Source organism: Nelumbo nucifera, chromosome 8 (genome assembly GCF_055504915.1).
Source record: "Nelumbo nucifera cultivar China Antique chromosome 8, China Antique-T2T, whole genome shotgun sequence".
Taxonomy (NCBI): Eukaryota; Viridiplantae; Streptophyta; class Magnoliopsida; order Proteales; family Nelumbonaceae; genus Nelumbo; species Nelumbo nucifera.
This window is the reverse complement of record NC_142656.1, coordinates 6397684-6415411: the sequence shown is the minus strand read 5'-3', so window position 1 is coordinate 6415411 and position 17728 is coordinate 6397684. Positions and strand designations below refer to the sequence as shown.

Here is a 17728-nt window from a genome sequence, read left to right as displayed (position 1 = left end):
TTACAAAATTAATAATGAAATTATGTAATAATAGTATAAACTATGATTTTATGAATAATTAAATTCAATAAATAATTAATATTTTAAATTTTAAAATATTTTGCATATTATTTAAGTATTTAAATAACTATGTATTTTAAATAGAAAATCTAAAAAGTATAAAAATAATTATAACATAACATTGAAATTAATAATAATTTAATATTTTTACATAATATTGTAAATAATTAATTTCACTTATATCAAGTAATAATTCGATAAATTACCTTTCAAAAAATAATATTTATTAATAATAATTTTAAACTCTTAATTTGTATTTATTATATAATTATATATACTAAAATTAATATTTATTGTCTTTTGTGATAAATGTATTTCCAATGTTTATGTATAAATTTATTTTGTTTTGTTATTTAATAGAAAACTTTCAATAATTACTGGAGATTAAATTATTATTATTGAAATATTTAAATTTAACTTATTGTACTTAGTGTATTTATTGTATTTTTGTTGTAAGTTATTGATTAATGTTTAGTAGAGATTAAACTATTATTTGAGATTATACTATTTATTTACTAAGTTAATATATTTTTAGTACTTATTGTGTTTTTGTAATTTTTGTAATTATTGTATTTTTTATTATCAATATATTTTAAATAATTGTGTGCTTTTGCTATGGATCTTTAATAATTATTGGAGATTAAACTATTATTATTTATCACAGATAAGACTATTTAATTTAGGTGAAATTATGTGTTCATGAGTTGGTTCAGTTCGGTCATAGGCTAATTGGCTAACCAAATTGACCCGGTCAGGTTAGGGAGTTGATCAATTGAAACCGACTAACCTTTTGTGAAAATCGACCCACTCAAGTTGTATCGGTTTGGGTCAATTTTTTTGTGAAAATCGACCCAAAAGATTTAAACTTAAAATTTTAATTTAGTTTTAAAAATTATAGTGCAATTATTAAATAATAAATTAGATTTATGATATAAAATATTTTAGACTACGAAATATGGAAAAACCCCCCACTTTTCCATATTAAAAATATAAAATATTAATATATATCCATGATTAGCTCGTTCGATTTTGATCGGTTTACAAATGGCCAAAGTAAAACTAATCAAACTTGATTGAATTGGGAAATTTTTTAACCAAAAGCCAACATAAAATACTAGAAAACCGACCAACTCGAGTCGAGTTAATCGGGTTGCTCGGTTTCATCAGTTTGATAAATAAACCTAACTGAAATTAATTATTGCTACTTTTGTATTATAAAAATTTTATTAAAAGTAGTATATAAAATATGAATAATTATTAATTACTTATAAAGTTGAAAATATAAAACTATTGTATACTCTTATGTGTTTCTATTAGGGTCATTTAATATAACACACTTTTAGGGATGACAATTTTCCCCATCCCTGACGGGGACCTAACTTCCTTGACCCGATGGGGCTATGGATGGGGATTGTTTTGGCGGGGCGAGGGTGGGAATGGGGATTAATAGGAATCCCCGATCGAGGTCGGGGATGGGGATTGAGGTCCCCGCCCCACCCTGACCCCGATTATATATATATATATATATCAAATGTTATTTATATTAAATATACAATTATATTATTTATATTATATATATTATATATATATATATATCAAAATAAATTTAAAACATTATTTATAATTTAAAATTTTGATTTATTTTAAAAAATTCTATTATCTAAAAACATTTTGGGGATTCGGGTCCCCGTGGGGAACCCATCCCCATCGGGGATCGGAGATGGGGGTTAATTTTATAATTGGGGTCGGGGACGTGGAATATGATCCCCGCCCCGTTGCCATTCTTACACACCTTATAGTTTTACATATTTACTTAAACCTATCTTATAGTTTTCATTTTACTAAAACATCCCATATATTTTACAACTTATTTACTTAATCAACATTTCATTAAGGAGTGTTTGTTTTGCCATTAGGTCCATGATTTTTTATTCCAAAAACACCCCTAACACTTTTTTATATAAAAAATAAAATTAACCAAATATAGCCAATAGGGTGGTTGCCCGTATCTTATTAAGGGCAAAAATGGTATTTTTATTTCTATTAAATTTATTTAAATGAACATGTTCAACGCTATCATTTTTCACTCTCATCTAATGGAAGATTGATTAAATCCATTGCAAATTATAAGTTGTATTTTAGTAAAATGCTAATCATAAGGTAGATTTTAGCAAATCCATGAAACTATGAGAGGTATTTTAGTATATGTCCCTTTTTATTATTTACCTTATTTTTCTTAATAAATCCCGTGCATCACACGGGTCCTTGCTATATATATATATATATATATAAGTAATGCTATGCCACGTTAGATGGTTTATTTGTGCTATATTATCCCAATTTTGCAATCCTAGAGGGGGTAGAAGATTCCCTCTAGAAGCCTATGGAGTCGCCACCTAGTATGGCTTATCTCCCTTTTTCCTCTCCTTCTTATTAGGAAACTATAATTCATCTTTATCTTCATGTATAATTCATCTTCATCTCTTAAATTATCTCCAATTCCTACTTATACTCCCCTACTTTTCATCTATATCAGTTTCAATTAAAAAACTTAACACTTATTAATTATTATAAAGAAATTATGTAACAACCTTAAAATATTTATTAAAAACATAAAAATATTTACAATAGATTTAATAATATTCATATTATTAATAATTTTTTATTTTTATGAAATTTATAATGAATTTATGTAATAACAATATAAATTATAATTTATGGATTATTCAATTTAATAAATAAATAATATTTAAAAGTATAAATAAAAAATTATTTAAAATTTATTCAAATAATAATAATTTAAATTAAAAAAAATATTATTTAAATATTTCAATAACTAAATATTTTAAATAACAAAATATTTAATATTACATAATAACTTTAAAAAATAAAATTTAAATAGAAAAAATAAGTATTTTATATATTATTTAAATAGTTAAAATAACAAAATTATGTAATAAATTTCAAAAAAATTCATACAAGTAGAAAAACAATTATAATAGATTTCATAATATTTGAATTAATGATAAATTTATATTTATAAAATTATGCAATAATAGTATACATTTTAATTTTATGGATTATTAAATTTAATAAATAATTAATATTTAAAAATTAAATAATGGTATTATTTAAATAATTAAATATTATTGTAAAAAAATAATTTTAAAATACTTTAAATATCAAAAAATTAATAACTAAATCATATCTTATATATTATTTAAAAACAAAAATAGATTAAATTAAAAATTATGTTACAACTTAAAAATAACTAAAAAATGTTATAAATAACTAATTTTAAATGGTTTAAATAAAAATTTAATACTAAATCATTTTTTAAACATTATTTAAGAAACAAAAAAATATATTAAATAACAAAATTATGTAATTACTTAAAAAATTATCAAAAACACAAAATTAATTATTTTAATAGTGAAAGTATATTAAATAACTTAGAGGTATTAAATATTTTTGTTAGTTATTTATTATAATTTTGTTATAAATATTTTTTAGCAATCGTGTATTTTTGCTATAAATTTTCAATAATTATTGGAGATTTAACTATCGCTATTTGTTTGAGATTAAACTATTAATTTAGCTGAAATTGGGTGTTCACTAGGCGGTTCAATTCCTTGGAGATTGTTTGGGCAACTAGATTGATATGGTCGGGTTTAGGAATGCAAACGGATCAGATCGAATTCGAATCATGGTATATTTGAATCTAATACGACATTGCTCTTGTTGGATCCGATTGAATCTAATAGGACTCAATTTGAATTCGAATCCTATCAAGAAGTCGGATCTTTGGATCTGATCTAATCCGACTTGTTTTCTTTAAAAATTAACAATTGATTAAAAGAAAAATAAAATATACTAATTTAAATAAAGTAAAAACAAGAATACAAGTATTTTTTAATTATTTCCATCATATATATACATGTTTTTATAAAAAATAAATAACACAATAAATTTATAAAAATATATTTATAAATAAACAAATAACTCATATATTTATAAATATAAACTATATCATATTGGATCTTGGATCGGATCTTGATTCGATCCATTTGCACCCATAGTCGGGTTGGGGAGCTGGCCACTAAAAAATAATCGACAAATCAACAATTAGTGAAAACTGACCAACTCGAATTGTATCAAACAATGTTTTAAAACCAACCTGAAGACCATCCCGTATTTGCATTTGAGTTGTGGTCACCGGTTTAATTGTTCAAATCGAATGGGTTAGACCATTTCACATCAACACTCTATATATTTAACTTTCACTTAACAATGTACGTGCATAAAATGGGTTCCCATTAGACCCGGAACCAATATTAGGTGACGGTTAAAATGGTTCAATCAGTCATGCCAATGGTGGATTAAAAACATTGGCATCAATTTGGGTTAATTTTCAAGACCACCGTACATGTCAAAATACATGATCGGACCGTTGAAATTACCCAACCAATATGGACTGGTGTCAATTTCATTTGAAATTCAACTAATAAATGCGAAAACCGTTGGAACACTAAGACACTCGTTGCCTGGTGGGAGGTGTCTGTTCATGTGGTTCCTATTCAAATTGAAAAGGCACACTGAGTTCAGACACAAAGAGGGCAGAAGAGGATTGGCAGGGCGGAATCAGTCTTTCACCTCTCTTTCCTGTAAAGCCCTCCGCCCTTCCTATATTAAAAAATTACATTTGAAATATAAAATATTAATATATTAGATTAAGAATCAGGTTAATTTGATTTTTGGTCGATTTATAAATGGTTAAATCAAAACTAACTTTACTTGGTCAGTTGGAAAATTGCTAAACTGAAATTAATAGAAAATACAAAAAAGTGACCAATTCAAGTTGACTTAGGTCAATTTTATCGATTTAATGAATAACCCTAATTAGAATTAATTATTTTTTCTGTATTATAAAAATATTAAAAATAATATATAAAATATAAATAATTAATAATTATTTTAAAATTAAAATATAAACCAATTATCTACTATCATGTATTTCTATGATTTAACTTTCGTTTAATAATGTCCGTACTATGCACGGATCACTGTTTTTGTAAAAAGAAGAGGTACAAAGGAGCTTAGGTTTTTCAGCTAGCTCGTGGGGTGTTGTTCCGTGACTGTGTTAGAGTTCCTTGAGGAGGGCGATAAAGAAAGGCAAATACGAGCACCCGAAGTTCCAAGCAGAGAGCAATCATGACTGGTAACTTGCAATCTTTTGTTGCTTAAAAAAGTGTCTAATGCAGTTCTTCCCCCCACCCCCACCTGTTTTTGATGTTATAATGGGGTTGCTTGATATCCCGGGAATATTTTTCAATATATGATTGTTGGATTTCTGATGACACCGAAGGTTTCTACTATGATTTAGTTTTTATCTCAATTGCGTTAACACCTACCTCATTGCCGTTTGGTGTTTGTGAGCCAGATACTGTAATTCGCTACTATTGGAAATAAGGTGATGTCAGTCAATGTACCGCTTTCAGAAAATCACGAATACCCAGAATTTGCAAAATGTTGCTTTATCAGTGAATGCAATAGATACTGCCTGGAGGTTCTGGAGCTTTCTACATCCTCAGTTGATGTTTTATTGATCTGATTCTGGTAGAGACTAGTTAAATTTCTCTGGGAAATTGTGGTTAAAGTATTTTTATTTCATTTTGTTTGGTTTATCTTATTGTTTTACTGGAAGTGTGGAGTGCTGCGGTTTGCTTGTCTGTGTTATTTTCTTATAATGATTCTTTCCATATATAAATTATCATCCATTTTCTCCATGTTAATGGGATCATGCTGCACGAGTATTTGCAGTAGATTATTTCTTTGCACCATTATACTAATGTATGCTACAGCTATATTAAAGTAAAAGGAGCCTAGTTTTTGGTTCTTGACAATCATTGGATAGATTTAGAAATTGGAACTAAGGACTATAAGTGAAACTTTGTTTTTTGCATGTCTCAACAACAATAATAGAACCAAAGAACTCTACTAATTCTCTATTTCACTCCTTAAAAGAATGATTTCAGAAGGTTCAAATGGATGCCAAGAAATATGTCTATTCAGGAGGGTTGGGTTAGGAGATTGGCCAACAGCTTGGCTGATAGCTTAGCAAAGCAAAGGGTTCAAAGAACATATATGTTTTGGGCACATTTGTAATTCTGTCTTGGGTCAGCTTCTATGCTGATTTCTTTGTAACTTCTTGTTGTATATTAAAGCATCTTAATTAATGAAAAATTTCAGAGTTATTAATCAAAAAAAAAAAAAAATTGCCATGCCTTTGGCAAATGATGAGAAAAATAAATAAGTTTAAAAATATTATACACATTAAAGAATTTGGTGAAAGTGGACCAGCATTAGTAAAAAGAAAACAACATTTTTAGGTATATCACTCAAAGTCACCTAATGTTTCAGCATTAGTCCACTTTCAATTATCAAAAACCATATACTTTTAAACCTCATGCATCAGTCCCACACAGTACTCATGAAAATGGTGAAATCAATAGGCTGATATGCATCGATTATAAGAACAGAAAACTGCTTAAATGTAATGTCTATTCAGCATGTAAATTAAAATTAAATCCTAGATAGTTTTACTGATCAAACCCCTATTCAGCAGGTGCTCTATCATATTTACTGATCAAATCATAAGCTGTTATAGAAAGCTAGGTAGCCTAGGGTCTAGTTTTAAATAATATTGGTTTGAATGCATTTCTGTGCCAAGAGTTGTATGTCATGGCTTGGTGGCTATGGGATGTCCATTGGTTTTATATGAGAAGCCATTGTTCTACATGACTGTACATTTGCACTTGAAGATGAAGCAAATTGAAATTGGAGAGAATAACGTTAAGTTGGGCTGGGATTGAGTAACTTTGAGCTGGAGGCTAAGGTAGGTCGGTCCCTCTAAATACAGTTCGGCTTGGGCCTAAACCTCAACCACCAACCCCAATTGCATCATCACTTTCTGAATTCCACACGTGAATTGGGAACATCATTCCCATATTTCAAAACATTTATAATGCTAAGAAACCTCTCCTACCTCTACATATTTCAGAGCATTTGATCATTATCATATCTATCAAAAAAAAAAATATTTGATCATTATCATTGTGGAAAAACCCAATATAAGATAGGGTATATAAGGGTGGGCATTGAATTTGTCGCCAATAAAGAGGGTTTCCAGGCTTCGAAAAAAGAGGGTTTCCTATTAGATGTGCAATTGTTATGATCATTTTGTACATGTATAGCAGGGTTTTAGTGATGATCCAATAAATCTTCTTTTTTTTTTTTGAGAAAAGGTAATGTAAATTTTATTGATACAAAAAACTAGTACAACGGCCCCCCAACTAAACACCTTAGATGGGGAAACAGCCCAAACATAACAAAATTACGGATGCCATAGGCTCCTAGAATTCAGCCTAGCCCCCAACTCAGCAGCCTGGATTCTCTTCAAATCTGAGACTCAAGAAGTCAGTATTTTCATCTATGAATTAAAGAACCTGAACCTTCTCCCCTCCAGGCACCACCTCAAAGCCCTTCCACCCCCTCCCCTATTTTTTGGATGAAGATTGTAAGTATTTTCATCACACATATGAACAAAAGAGGGAAGGGAGGGTCTCCCTGCTTGAGCCCCTTAGCATTTTTAAAAAAGCCTACTGATTGGCCATTTAGGATGACTGAAAACTTAGGAGAGGTGACACAGACTTTAATCCAGTTTCTCCAAGTCTGCCCAAACTTCATTTTTTCAACACAGTCCAAACATCTCCAATTGACATTATCATAGGCCTTTTCGAGGTCAAGTTTGCAAAGTAGACTCGAATTTCCTTCCCTTAACCTTGAATCAATTAATTCATTAGCTACCAAGACACTATCCATCATTTGATGACCAGGGACAAACGCAAACTGATTTTGAGAGATCACACTTGGCAGCACCTTTTTCAACCTCTCTGTCAAAACCTTGGCCAGAATCTTATAGAAGCTATTCAGGAGGCTAATAGGTCTGGAATCCTTCAAATTTGTGGCTCCTTTAATTTTTGGGATCAAAGATATGAATGTAGAATTTAAGCTTCTTTGAAATGAGGCATTTCTATGGAATTCCTAGAAAACCTGCATCACTTCTGTTTTCACCACATCCCAACAGCTTTTGTAAAATAAATTGGTAAGCCCATCCGGACCCAGGGACTTTTCTGAATCTAAATTCTTTATCACCTGCCAAACTTCCTCTTCCGAAAAAGGAGCTTCCAAACTTCCTCTGCCACAATAAATCTTATATGTGGCAAATTAATTAGGAATTCGAAAGGATTGCATGAGTTTCTCTCCTCACCCTTTGTATATAGTGAAAAAAAAGCCAAAAAGCACATTTTTACATGTATAAAACAAGCCAACTCTTTATGGGTAAGTTTTATGTTAAAAATAGGAACTTTTAAAGTTTTAATAGCTATTATTAATTGTTAAAACTACCAATACAAAGTAGGCTATATGGCTGATATGGACCGTGAGGGATTGAACAACTGGCAATTCAGTGGGGTCCCCCATTTGATGAATTGTCTGAATCAGCCAAAATATCCCTCCATGTGGCATAAATTGATGGATTAATTTATGCAGTTTGAAGTTGAAAAAGAAATCTCCCATTTCTTCTCCTCACCTTGTGTGAACGTTGGGAAAAACCGGTAGTTCACTTCATGGTCGATGCTATGGAGTCACCAGCCATCAGGAATTAATAATGGGGAGTGATGGGTATCCCGGATTTAAATTTTACGAAACCATTTAAAACCAACGACTCCATACCGATCAGCTAGGACAAGGCCGCTCTGGGTAAGTTGAGAATGAGAGAGGGAAGGGGTTAGGCACCCTCTGGTCAATGTGAGTACTGTATTTCCCATCATGGCTTACCAAGTATCAAAATCAGGTTCTCTAGCAACTCAAAGGAGCATGTTATCTCTTCTCTTGCAGACCCGTCCCCTTTTGGATGCAGGGGCATGAGGATCCCGCAACCCTTTTCTATCAGAACCCCCACCTTCGGACTCAGTTGAACTAGTCTGAAAAGTGGAGAAGCATGCTAGCCTCTTGGTTACAGGAGAACACCCCGATTGCAGAACTGAACCAACAATACTACCATAGAAGCAAGCAAGTCGACAATACAGGAAATAAATAAGCAAATGAATAAAATAGATAAAAAAGATGAAGTACTTCGAACAGGGGAAAGAAGATGAGGTAACAAATTTTACCTCTTGTGGTCTATGAATCGGGTCGATGATGCTGCAATAGGGGTTCTGAATATGGTTCCAATTTTTTGTTAAAAAGGCTTTCGGATGTAGATGCTTCAGTCGAATTTCGAACCAGAATATGGTGGAGTCTAAACCATAGATGCAAGATGAGATGAAGATAATAGGGAACTAGGGTTCTTAGGCCGCTAAATGTTACCAGGACGCCCTCCTGATGTTGGATGAGAAAGAGAAGGAGAGATCGGGGGCTGATCCTTCGAGTTGTATTCCCTTCTTATTCAAACCCTTCTTCACCTATTGCGCTCTTCGCAAAATCCTTGTTCGTTTCCTTCTCTCTATCTTTCGGATGTTCTCTATCCTCTAACTCTCTCGGAGATCCCTTTCTTAACCACCCCTTTCCCATCTCTCTCTCAGCCAAATTTCCTCTCAAACCTTCTCGTGAAAGTACTCTATTTTTTTCTCTCAAAACTCAGCTTTCCCTCTTTCTTTCTCTCAAAGCTCTCAGCTCTCGCTCTTTGCTCTAATCCCCCTCAATCTATCTTTCGGATGCTCTCTATCCTCTAACTCTCTCGGAGGTCCCTCTCTTTTCTCTCTCGAGATCCCTCTCTTAACCACCCCTTTCCCTCTTTTCTCCTCTCTTTTCTCAAAACCTTATGTTCTCACCGCCAGAGAATAAGACCTCTCTGATATCTATTCAAAGAGACCCCTTTCTCGAGCGTCACCTCTCGACCCCCTCTTCTTGGGAATGATGCTCCCTATTTAAAAGGAAAGGAAAGGGTGGTTTCTGCCAAAATTTAGGGTTTGCAAGGGTGTATTTAGGGTCATATTTGGGTAAGGGGTATTTTAGGTAATTTTGAAAGGAGGGGTATTTTGGGAATTAGGTCAAGGGTATTTTGGTAATTGGTTAAAGAGGTCTTATGGTCAAGGGTATCTTGATAATTTTAGGAGGGACATTTTTTGGGATTTAGTTCAGGGACTCAAGGGTACTTTGGGAATTGGTCAAAGGGTATTTAGGGTAATTTTGGTCGTGGGTATTTTGGGAATTTTGGAAGGGTATTTTGGTAATTTTTGATCAGGGTAATTGGGGAATTAGGTTGGGGGGTAATTTGGGAATTAGGCCGGGGTTAATTTGGGGTAACTTTGGTCAAGAGAATTTTGGGGAATTATCGAAGGAGGGACATTTTTAGGAATTATGTTAGGGGTAATTTGGGAATTGGTCAAAGGGGTAGTTTGGAAATCAATCAAAGGGGTAATTTAGGTAATTTTGGTCAAGGGTATTTTGGTAAATTTGGAAGGTGAGGTATCTTGTTAATTAGGTTAGGGGTATTTGGGGGATTTAGGTTAGGGGTAATTTGGGAATTTGGGAGAGAAGGGTATTTTGGGAATTTGGTGCAATGGGTAATTTTGGGAACTTGGCTAGGGGTAATTTGGTAATTTTGAGGAATGAGTCAAATTTGGTCTAGGAGGGTCAAACTGGGTTTAAGGGGTTAGACTGGGTTTCTGGTTCAATGGTGGGGATTTCTGGGTTAGAAAATGGAGGGTTGAGATGGGTATGACTACATAGGGGGTTTTGTGTCTATGGGCTAACGAGATTGACTGAAATGGAATCTTTTTAGATGGAAGGGTAAATGTGGGTATTTTTGGCTAAATTTTGGTAAGGTAGGGTTTTTGTGGATTTTGGGTTGATTAGTGGGGTCAGATTGGCCCAACTGGGCCCAAATCAAGCAGATTTGGAATGGGCTTGACTTAGTTAATCTGGGACCTTGAAATGGAATCTTGGTGCGATTAAAGGGCCAATGGAGGTATTTTGGGTTGAGATTTCATAGGTGGGTATTTGGGAGTGTCCGAGAACTGATGGTTGTGTCTGATCTGATGATTGAGGTGTAAGTGTGGGTTGATCGGAGCCATCGGATAGGTATCGTGCAGGTTTGACGGTGGATTTGAGGGATCGGGGGTGAAAGTCAGGGTTTTTGGGTGTTTTGGAGGGATCAAAAGGGTCTAATTGGGTGTTTGGGGTGAATTGGTGGTTCGGAAGGTGGACCGAGCAAAAATCGTGTGCTGACACCTTATATTCATGTTTTTTTGCCTCGAGCTAGCATCCGTGGTTGATAGTTGTAATTAGTTTGAAGTTAGACTAAAACTACATAGAGAAGAATAAAAGAAAAAAAAATAACAGACCATTCTTTTACACACACCTGTGCACAGGAAATGGGATAAAGTGAACAACCATTGGTTGCACTGAGAAAAAATATAAATTCTCGTTGAGAAATTTCATGATAAAGTTTATTCATATAACACCCAATATAGCCAGAATAAACATAAATTGTGTGGGAAAGAGAAAGACAATGGAAGATAAAGGGAGAAAGAGAAACCTTGTTACACATGAAATGCCTTGAAGATGATCCAGGAAAAAACAATAGTAGGCTAGATCAGAAGCCAAAAAAAAAAAGCATCAAAACAAAATCACCATTAACATCTTGAACAAAGCAAATAAGGCATTCAAGTTGTTATACTAACATATTGAATAGAGCAAATAGTTCTCAGTAATCTGATTTTTTTACCAAATAACAGAAGAATAGGGGAAAAAACAAATGCATATGTTGTACCTGAGAGTTGTGTTGGTTCCAAGAAAGTTTTCCAATACCTATTTCGATTTGGCAGTTCTGGACAAGAAACTAAAATTGTTACGAGCAATATGAAGAAAAAATTCATAAAAGAAAAATATCTTATGAAGAAAAACAGAGACTTGTTAGATCCAATATATCATAAAAAAATAATCACAACAATAAACAAAAAAGAAAACAAATAAAATGAATAGTTAGGTCCAATATATCATGAAAAAAAATTGAAAAGCTTGTTAGGTATGCAACAATAGTCACAGAGGTTTAGCAGATCTAACGTCATTTGGTTGCCGGAATAAATGGCGGCAAGTCATTTTGGGGACATTCATTGCCAGAAGGTGTGCATGACCCTTATCATTCAAAGAATGCTCAACGGAAGACATCCCTAAGAGCTGAAGGGTCTATTTTTAGCCTTACAGTTTCTGGAGAGGACATGGGATATGGTTAGGACGTCGACCGGTGATGGCGAAGAAAGTTGGGAGGGGAAGAAGAATGATGAGGTTTCAGAGAAAAAAAATACAAAGAACGGATCAAAGAAGTAAAACGAGGCACATTTGTGGTCTTACCTTCTTCGGAGGTGAAGAAGATGATGATCGGGGATCCAATCGTTGGGAGTCTGAAGATCGGATGGGAGCAAGGTTTTAAAAGGCTAAAGGTGGAGGAGGCGAGGCGGTTGTGTGCTAAAGAGGCGAGGTGTAAGCCTCAAGGCGGTTGAAGATCTAAAGGAACTTCTACAAACTGCAAAGGGATGATAAAAGTGTTGGTAAGATGGGTTATGTATACTTTCAAGAAATGATTGTTGAAGATCTAAAGGACTGTTGAGTGTAGCATATTCTTGCTGGCAGAAAAAAAAATGGGGAATTTGCATAAGGTTGTAAGAACATCCTTGGATATAAACAAATTGCAGCAACGTGGACAAAAGCAGAAAAATCCAGTGCAGAACATGTGGTGAAATTGGCAGAATTTTCCTTGCCAAATAGATACATATAGAGACATAAAAATAAATCCTATGACTACAAATTCTCTTATTTATATATGCTTTTTTTATTTAAGGAAAATCAAGAATATTAAGGTCTATTTATTAGTCTTTGATTGAAAATCAAGAATGTTAAGGTCTATTAGTCTTTGGTGAAATTTGGCTTTGTTAGGGAAATGGCTGTGGAAATTTTCTTTGGAGAGGGAGAAACTGTGGACTAAGATAATTTGTAGTATTCACGGGCTTGCAGAGAATGGTTGGGACTCTGGGATTCTGGCTGTGGCTACAAGAGCATCACCATGGAAATCCATCCAAGATATTTTGCCTCTCTTCTCTCCTTAGATCAGGTATGATTTACACTCGGGTAATCTCATAAAGTTCTGGGAACATGTTTGGGTTGGGGAACCCCTTTGAAAGTATAATTTCCGGCTATATTTGCAATCTCCACCCTAAAAAATGAACCAATTACCAATTTCCTCGTTTCCTCAAACTCAAATTCCGGGTTTGGTTGGAACTTGGGTTTGAGAAGAGCATTCAAGGACACAAAACTGGATAATGTTTCTTCTCTTTTGTCCATTCTTGATGGGATTTTCTTGGAACCCACAAAGACAGATAGTAGGATCTGGTCTTTGTCTCCCTCTGGATCCTTTACTTGTGCATCCTTCTTTAAAGCCCTGATACAACCAGAAATTCCTATTGGACTATCATTCCTTGTCAAGGAAGTGTAGTGTACGCCTATACCTCCAAGGGTTGGGAGCTTTTGTTGGGAAGTTTTCCTTGAAAGAATCAACACAGGTGACCTACTTCAAAGAAAAAGACCCAATAGCTGTTTATCTCCACACTGTTGTGTTTTATGCAAAGCTACTGGTGAGTCTGGGTACCACTTAAGAATATCTTGTGTTTTGGCAAAAAATATTTGGGATTGGTTTGCTTCTTTATTTGGGTTCAGGTGGACATCTCCAACTAGTCTGCAAAGCTTGTTTTCCTCTTCACCTATTGAATGCTCAATGAAAAGATCAAGAATTATGTGGAGATGCGTAAGAGCTGCTGTTTGTTAGACATTATGGGAGGAAAGAAATGCAAGGATCTTCTTGGAAAAGGAAAGAGGCTTGGAAAATATGGTAGAATTGATTCTTATAAGAGTAATACACTGGCTGAAGACAATGAAGGAGTTTACAAAGTTTTCAACAAACAATTTGCTAAGAAATTGGAAAGAAGTGGCTAGCTCAGTTACAAGGAAGAAGAATTTGAATCTCATGTGGAACCCTCCACCTCCTGGGTTTATCAAACTAAATTTTGATGGCAGTAGCATGGGGAATCCAGGGCCTTCGGGTATTGGGGGGTCCTAAGGGATGAGAAAGGTAATGTAATAGCTTTGTTCTCTAGTCCAATTGGAGTGGGAGACTCCTTGAGGGATGTGGTGTTAGCAATGTTGGAAGGGTGCAAAGAGCCAAAGAAATTAATGTTAATAAACTGATTATAGAAGGAGATTCTGCAGTTGTTGTGGATTGGCTAAAAGAAGACACTTCCAAGATGTGGAGCTACGGCAATGAGAAAAGAAAATTCAAGTGGCTGATTAAGGATATGGAAGTCCTATGTACTTGGGTTAAAAGAAATGCTAATTCCTTTGCTGATCAATTGGCTAGGCAAGGAGTTTTTAGAAATTATGGGTTTTGGGCTCAATTGTAAGGTTTTGAGTGTGTAATTCAGATGTATTTCTGTTCTGGGGAGTTAAGATTCTTTAGCTCCTCTTCCCTGTAACTTTTCTCCAATATTAATGAATTCTGTGGTTATTGATTGAAAAAAAGATAAGTTAAGGAGTCTTGTGGGCGAAGAAATTGCTAGATTCCTGCACATTTTAGTATACAATGTTAGGAATAAAATGATGGGATTCCATTTTAGTATATCTAGAGAGACTATATGCTGCCACTTCAACTTGGTCCTAGATGCAGTTTTAAGTCTAGAGGATGGGTATTTAATCCAATCAAATGGCACAAAAACGCCTTCTAAGATTAGAAACAGATCCAACCTTTGGCCATAGTTTTAGGTAAGGAAACTGTCAAAGTTTTATGGGTGGCCTATCTATAATGATTTTAGGTAGTAAACTTTAAAATACACTACGAAAATAACTTGCTTGGAAGGATTGTGTTGGCTCTCCAGGGATATGCTGATTCAAATTAATTGGGTTGGAAGATCGGCCAACAGTTTGGCAGATAGTTTGACTAAACAAGGGTTACAAAGACGGTCTATGTTTTGGGCCTATATGTAATATTTGGGGGTTTGGACATCTGGTGTCCTCTTTGTCTCCTTCACAATTTCTGGTTTTACTGCTTTATTTAATTCTAATGAAATCTATTTTCTGAGTTATTGATAAAAAAGGGTTGGGGCAATTGACGGCACACATATACTAGTAATGTTCCCACCACAGATGTAGATAGACAAGGAGCATGCAGACTAAAGGGGTTGTTTGCCAATGGTCTTTTTTTTTTCTAAACAAAACAAATGCTACATCAGCAAGAGCACTTGTTTTTGCATATAATCTGGGCTGGACAGCTTGGACTAGGGTCTAGGGAATTAAAACGATTTTTTTTATCAATAACAGAAACTTTATTAAGATTTATGAAGCTTTAGGTGCAATAAGGGAATTAAAACAAATAGATAGGAATTTCAAGTAAATTAAGAGTAGTTTTGTCATTTCATGATTTAAATCAACGGTTTAAGTTTGCTTTTAAGTTTTAATGGAGCAAAACACACGGTCAATCTGTAAAACATGGGGGCATTGAAAGATATAGGAAAAATATGCAAAATTGTTAAAATATGGGGAATTGGGGCAGCAATGTAAAAATGTCTGAAAAAAGAACTAGGAAGAAACCCTAAAAATCTTAGGCATTTGCAAGCAAGCGAGAGAGGGAGAGACCATTCCTGAACAACTAAGAAGCAAGACTCAGGAACTGAAAAGATTTGTTTTAGCCAGCAACCACACTATCAATCAGGTAAAAACCCTTTTCTTCGTTCCTTCTTTTCTTTTCTTTTTTTTTTTGTTTATTTTGTGAATCATACCAAGATATTTACAATGGCCTCTGCACTTCTTCCTCTAGCTTCTGTTCTTACGGAGGAAAACTAGAAATTGGGGCCTTCCTAGAGTAGGTCTCTTCTTGAGTGTTGTGAGTTCTCATTCTCTGCAAGTTCTCCTCTCTGCTTCATGCTTTAGTAAGTGGTATGTGGAACCTGATAGGCCTTTCTCATTAAAAGAGGGATTTAGGTTTATTTCCAACTACTGTCATAGACTCATTAAAGAGAGCCAGAGAGATGCTTGTATTGGTGAAGATGTGTATTCCCATATGGAAGATGCCATGAATCCTGACTGAAACTTTCTCTTATTCTGGACTTAAGCATGATAGGTCCATCTTCCAATTTGAGTTTTCCTCTTCGCTTTTCATAAAGTTTTAATTTTCTGGGTTTTTTAGGCAATTATATTTACTTACTTTAACTGTTATTTTTCTGTATATGTCAATCTTCCGTCATGTTAATTCAGAAACTAATATACTGTAGTACATCTATTGGTCAACTTCTTTTTCTAGATTCAATAAATTTGAGAACCCCATGAAATTAGTCAGCTCACAATTAGCTGAAGGAGTTGGGGAGGTTGCATTGATTTGATTGGACTCTTTTTTCTGATTTCTGAACTATCCCTTTCGCCCTTTATTGGGTTCTTCAGTTTTGTGTTTCTTGTAGTTGTATTGTAGCTCTATCTCACTGTCATAAACAATTGTATATGCAGCTCTTGGCTTCAGCTATGGCCAGAAAAGGTTCAACTATTAAGGCTGCTCCAATGAAAGAAGAGGAACCAGTTACAGAACAGGAAAAAATCAAACCCAAAAGGAAAAAGCTTGGACAAGAAATTGATGAAATCTTCTCCAACAAGAAGTTGAAGAAAGCCGAAGAACAACAAATGGAGAAGGCAACAGAAGATGGTATTGAGAAGCCAAAGAAAAAGAAAAAGAAGAATAAGTTTCCTAAAAAAGATGGCTTTGTTGATCCCCCTCCTCGAGAAAGAAAGAGAACGGAGGATGGCTTTGCTATTTACACCGAGGAAGAGCTGGGAATTGTGAAGTCAGATGCTGGAGGCACCCCACTTTGTCCCTTTGATTGTTCTTGTTGCTTTTGATTCTGATCATACCCCTTATAGTCCTTAGGTGGTTTGTTTGAAGTGGGAACTTTTTACATTTTGACTGTACACCAAGTGCCAGTAGATCTTCATTAATGCAATTTTGGTTCAATATTTTGAGGCATTACTTGTTTAGGGCTTTAACTTGTTTTCTTTTCTGCACCAAGAAGCAAATTTACCGAAGAAAATAGTACCAAGAGAAAAAAAAAAAAAAAAAACTTATCCCCATCTTGCAGTAACCATCTATTAGCCGTGTTAGTGTGAAAAGATGGCATAGAATATCCTTACGAGCTCTATTTGCCAGTTCATGAGCTTTACTATATTATACCCAAGTTCTATTTATAAAAGCTAACATTTTTTGAAAGGAAGAAGATAACAAGAAATTGAAGATCCTTCTATTTATAAAAGCCCAGAAATTCATGAGCTACTGGGCTGTTATTTATTTAGTTTTTCGGTGGTAAGGGCTAGCGTTTGGTTCTTTGCTTAAAATAGCCAGGGTGTAGTGCCGCCAGACTTCCAAACCACTAACTAGAATACTAGATAAGGTGCCCCATGTCCAAGCATCAAATGACCAAACTAACCAAGGTTTAAGGGGTAGAATCAGATTTGAGTAAAGTTCTGCTTTCTCCAAGAAAACCAAATAAAAGAATAGAGAAAGTCCCCATAGTTAGGA

At 34.1% G+C, this 17728-nt stretch overlaps 1 long non-coding RNA gene across 1 annotated transcript; it reads left to right on the top strand.

Moving 5' to 3' along the window:
• The first annotated feature begins 5001 nt into the window (after positions 1-5001).
• Positions 5002-5569, top strand: LOC148789586 (uncharacterized). The gene is made up of 2 exons (XR_016079085.1): positions 5002-5278; positions 5501-5569. It is a non-coding gene; the product is annotated as an uncharacterized LOC148789586 (long non-coding RNA).
• Positions 5570-17728: the final 12159 nt, after the last annotated feature.